Source organism: Anastrepha obliqua, chromosome 6 (assembly GCF_027943255.1).
Source record: "Anastrepha obliqua isolate idAnaObli1 chromosome 6, idAnaObli1_1.0, whole genome shotgun sequence".
NCBI lineage: Eukaryota > Metazoa > Arthropoda > Insecta > Diptera > Tephritidae > Anastrepha > Anastrepha obliqua.
In genome coordinates this window covers 53895711-53901845 of record NC_072897.1, presented here as the reverse complement: position 1 = coordinate 53901845, position 6135 = coordinate 53895711, and positions in this window count along the sequence as shown.

Below are 6135 nucleotides of genomic sequence, written 5' to 3'. Positions count from 1 at the left end.
TTTCGGAGATTGTCCTTATGGATCACCCACCCCCTAATAAGAACAGTCGTTCCCAAATCTTTTTCTATAATTTGTTCTGAATATAGTGGAGTCAGCTTATTGCCCAATCTCCTGTTTGATTTAACAAGAACTTTGTTGCCTAATTATAAGATTTTGGATATCTTGCTTTATTATGATATTCTAGCACATGCTGCTGGGCTGTCTTTAAGTGATCTGCTACATCATTATTATGATTTACAGAGGCGGAATGAATTCTTCACCCCATACTTGACAAAATTACCATTACGTTGGGAATGGGGTATTTGTCATCTATTGTTTTAGCGTTAAGTTTGCGGAAATCCAAGGCAAGTCGTTTCTTTTAATTCCCATTTTCATCAAAGTCTTTTTTGTCAACGACCCACACAGGATTAATGTATGGGGATTTAGATGTCCTAATGATACCATCTTTTAAAAGCTGTTTTATTTCTTCGTTTATGAAATCTGCTACTCCCATAGGATAAAGGTATAATTTCGAATAGACCGGGTCTTGGTCTGAAGTTCGAATATTAGCAACGATGTTTGTGTTAAAAGGAAGTTTTTCCTTTGGATCGGCAAATACCTCCTTTTGAGCATTTAGCATTTTCGTAAATCGTTCCCTAACCAGTTCTGGAATATCTTCCTTCTGGGTCTTTAGCATATTTACATTTTCGCACTCCACGAATAGGATTCCCTCTGTCCCAGAGTCATGAGTAATTAATTTTTGTCTAAGAAAAATTCTAGCATTGACCTTTGTTAAAAGATCAAGCCCTATAATTCCATCAAAAGATGTTAAATTTGGCAGAATGAAAAATTCCGAGTCAACACCGAAAATATTTACCTTACACTTTTCATTAATTTTATTGAAGCCGTGAATTGATTTCACTACACAAGGGGTAGACATAGGTATAATGCCTTTTAGACCGCAAATTTTTTTATATAATTCTCAGCGGGGCCCGTGTCTATTAGCAACTTAATACATCGTTTTTCTTCGCCTATGGATCTGCTAATCCATGGCAGAGCTGACTTTTCTCTAAAAAATTCACCTGTTCTTCTTCTTCGATATCTACCGCTTCGGTCTGTGCCGCACTATTATAACCTTCTTCTCTTTTGTTGTCTTGAATAACATGATTTATCCTTTGCATCTTTGGGCCTGTCATCCAGTCTGAATCCGCAGGTCTCTTGGCTTGTGTTTGAGTTTGCCTACCGAAATTTCAGTACTATTTTATTGTTTATTATTGTTTTTGTTTATAGTCCTTTTTGCCTTCCGATCGCAGGGCTGAACTTAATTTTATGAACCGGAGGGTCCCCCGTTAGGTGGTGAAACGCGGCTCGATTTAATTTTATATTATTGGGTATACAACCCTCTTGTTATAAATTTTATTATTTTTATTATTACATTTATGAACCGGAGGGTCCCCCGTTAGGTGGTGAATCGCGGCTCGTTTTTATTATTATATTTATATTTTATTTATGTAATTGATTACTATTTCATTTTTGCATATGCTTTAATTTTGTGATAAATACTTTTTTTAGTTTTTATTTCATTAGTAGTTAATTCTTTGTGATTTTTATTTTTTATTGTTTTATCATATTACATATACATAATTTTTGTATTTTCTATTTTATATTGTAACGTTTATTTTTGATTGATTTTTTATTGTTTTATCATAATTTATATAATTTTTTAAATTTAAATACTTAATTTTTGTTTTTATTTAATTCTTTTTCCTCTTGTCTATTGCGCATATAATAATTTTATCATAAGCTTTTTCCAATTTAATAGTTAATTTTTTTTTTTAATTTTGGTTTTTATTTGATTTTTTTTTGTTTTGTATTTCAAACTCCCTCTTTTGTTCGCGCAGTGCTGCGGACACTGCAGACTGAACGACACCATATAAGCATTCATATTGTTTTTATTTATGTATTTCACAAAGTCTTAGCCTTTCAAAAATAATTTCTAGTTCTCCTTCACTCATAAGCGGAAAGCAGGGATAAATGGCCTTTGAATTTTCAATGTAATATATATTATATTTTATATCAATCCAGTAATGAGCCTATTACTTACATTATTTAGTTGGTACTATCTCCTAGAACTGTAGTTGATTGTTGCTTTAAAATGTAGTCAGCTTCTGCCTCTCAAAAACCTCCTTTTTCAGTTGTATTGACTGTAGTTGATTGTTGCGTTAAAATGTAGTCAGCTTCTGCCTCTCAAAAACCTCCTTTTTCAGTTGTACTGCATGTTGATTTATTAATTCAATTTAGCTTCTCCAATTTAGTTCCGTACTAATAATTTATTACTTGACTTTACTTTTTATTAACTCGACCCCCATGTTGGGCGCCAATTAGTGAAACACGTTTTTTAATATTTAAAGTTTATTCTCGTTTGAGACCGTCGGCTTACTAACTTAACTCCCACTATTACAATTCGTTTTTATATTGAAATATTCCCGGTTACTTTGTTGGTTGCAGCTGCATGGTGGCAACGTCAGACTCATCGTTATCCCACGATATTGTGAGAACCATCGATGTTGGTTTGTTATTCAGTTGAAGTGGTGGATTATAAGTTGCAGGTACTTAGCAAATGATGTCAACATAAACGGTATCCCATTACATCATGAGAATCGTTGATGTTGGTTTATTATTCAGTTGAAGTGACTGACGATAACTTGTATTCAACGATAAATTCGTAAATCATTCGTATGTGTGTCCTACGTCTTCTTCTAACTAATTGAGGTCTATCAATTTGTCTGGTGGGTATGTATTCTTCAGTGCTGTAACCGTCGTTCGAGTCGAGCCCTGAATCAGGAAGGTATCTAACGGTTTCTAATGTTTCAATTTCTGAATCAGAAAAATAGTCTGATTCTGAGTCACTCATATATAATGACATAAACTAGGTTTACTTGCTTAGTTAAAGAGGAATTTAAATAGAATTTTTTGTTTTTTTTGTATGTATCTTTTCTTAAAGCTATCTTTCACTTTGTAGTTTGATGTTGTTGTGCATTAATAGAACTTACTTCTGTCGCGGAAGTCCTCTCCTCTTATGTATCTTTTGCTGTTGTTTCTTGTTTTAAGTGGACGATTTCTAGACGCTGGGTGCTTTCGATGTCCTTCTGTTGGGCGGAATGAAGCTGTTCTTCGCCTTTTTCCCTTTGGTTTTAATCTATAGTAGCAATCTTTTGCTTACTATATTTTCACACACACTGAAAAAATTTTTGAGCTTTTACTTTATAGTAGCAATCTTTTGCTTACTATATTATCACACAAAAAATATTTTAGTTCTTATTTTATAGTAGCAATCTTTTGCTTACTATATCCTTACCGTTCTGGCAATATTAGCCAACAAGTTCGCGAGAGAAAAAAATTGTTTTCGGTACCGCACTAAAAATATAAATTTACTTATCTTCACTTTAATGAATGATAATTGCGGTATTCTACCGACTGCGCCAGTTAAAAATTGTATATTTTAGTTTTTTTTTTAATATATAATATATGTATGCCTTTATTTAGAACAACTTAACAACTACAGGTACTTTACACGAAGACCGTAAAAAGAATCAGAATAGAATGAATTAAGACTGATGTTACATTATTATTAATAGCCTAATTTTGTATATGTCGCATATTAGCACGGTGAATAATTCTTTGGAATTGTTTACCGTTTATTTGGCAAGTGCCGGAAATGCAAATTCGGCAAAAAGATGAATTTATGTTCAATAAAAATGTAAGTTGCGTTATTGAATTTATGTTCAATAAAAATATAAATTGCATTATTGCATTCTTTGGAATTATTTACTGTTTATTTGGCAAGTTCCGGAAATGCAAATTCGGCAAAAAGATGAATTTATGTTCAATAAAAAATATAAATTGCATTATTGCATTTTAAATTAAGCAAATCTTTGGAATTGCTTAATTCCAGACGGCACGTGGCGGAAATGAATAAAATTTAGATTATGTATGTATTAAGGGGTTTAACTATAACAAAGAAGCAATTTCTAACAATGATAGAAACGTTGTCTAAGTACGCTTTAGCTTTTCCGATTAACGAAAGAAGTTGTACAGAATTTAAAAGTAAAATATTATAAGTCATAAGTATGTTCGGAAAATCGAAAACATAATAGTAGACAACGAACTTGGATTTAAAGCTATAGAAATACAGACATTCTTAGAAAGGGAAAATACAGGGTGAACGATATGTTATCTATTCAAAACACCATAACTTTTTTGTGTGAAACTAGTTTTTATTGATTTCAAAGACAAAACTGTTCAAAAATGTTTACAATTTTAACATATATTCACTTTAGCTCGATGTGACCATCTTTTGCCTTGACTATAGCCTTCACGCGGTCAAAAAATGAGTAGCACGCTGCACGAATGTGATCTTGAGGTATTTTGGCCCATTCTGGTATAATCGCTTTTTTCAGCGCATCCATACTGGCATATTTTTTAGTCCTCACCTTGCTCTCCAAAATGGACCAGATGAAATCCATCGGATTTGCGTCTGGCGAATTCGAAAGCCATTGTGTGGACGAAATGAAGTGTGGAACATGAGACGGTGCCGAGTCTTGTTGGAACGTCCATGGTCTACGACCGAAATGTTTGCGTGGTCACGGCTCTAAAGCAGCTTCTAAAACTTTTTCACGATAATAAGTCGCATTCACTTTGACACCAGGCTCGATAAAAACGATTGGAGAGCGTTCATCAGCGGTCACTGCGGCCCAAACCATTACTTGCGATGGGAAATTGCTTCGAGTGGCCATACGTAGGCTCAAATTCTCGTATGAGTATTCGGTCAAGTAAACATGATCGTTTTGAGTGTTTATGAACTGCTCAATTGGGAAATTTTTTTCATCAGAAAACACAATGTAAGGAATTTCGCCACGTTCGTGCAAGCGCAACAACTCCTTTGCTCTTTCGCACCGAAATTTTTTCTGCTGGGTTGAAAGATCGTGTGCTTTTGGAACTTATAAGCCTTGACCTTGAGCTCATTTTTCAATATGCCTCGAATGCTGTCTTGCGATATTTTCAGTTCTTTGGCCATTTTTCTTCCACTTCGACGTAGATTTCATTCAAGTCGAGCCTTCACTTTCCGAACCATTTCTGGCGTTGTTGCGGTTTTTTTGGTCCACCTCCACAGCATTTTGCAATGCTACCGGTATCATTGTAACGTTTTGTAGTGCGATACACAAACATTTTATTCACTTTGAGGTGACTGAGCTCACGAACAATGGCTGGTTGTGATTTTCCAGAAAAATTTAACGCAATCACACTATTACGTTTGAATTCCATCACAGAAAAAAAAAATTCAACAATACTGAGAGGCAAATGCTTTTGATGGCTTATAAACAATATATTGAACTGTCATTCGAACAATTTTGACGTTGATGTCATGAGTTGTTTTACAGATACAAGCAGTGTGAAGTTGGTAACACTTCATATCGTTCACCATGTATTTATATACATTTCTCCACAAACGGGAATCACACATCTAACACAGATATAGAAAGATGGCATAATACTATAAATGAATATATACGTTAAAGAAGTGAGAGGCGGGAAAAACCATAGAAAATACAGGAAAATTAACGTCGACAAGATACACGATGACCATTTACAAACCAAACGGACCAGACACAAGTACTACAAGAATGACATCAAATCCAAACGAAAATATCAGGACAGAGACAACCCTAACAACAATTGATAAGCTAACCAATTTTCTTTCAGATGACAAAGTTAGTACTTACTCTCACATTTCTCACAATCGTTCGCAATCAATAGACATTCAAGATTTAACAAACAATAACGGATACTTACCAATAAAAACAGATGAAGTTAAAGTCATAGAACATTATAGCAAAATAATCCACATTGTCAATACAACTTCCTAAGAGAAGACTTTGGACTTAATATTGAAAAATATAAATACTTTGAATACAACCAACACCGAAACAAACACTTTACTAGATACGACGAACAAAAACTTCCTTCTACTTGCAGCTAAAATAGAAAACCTTACCCCACAGCTTAGAACAAAACGAGGTCTTGTAAACATTCTAGGAAAAGGTCTAAAACTTATAGCAGGAACTATGGATAGTGACGATGAGACCCAAATCAGCG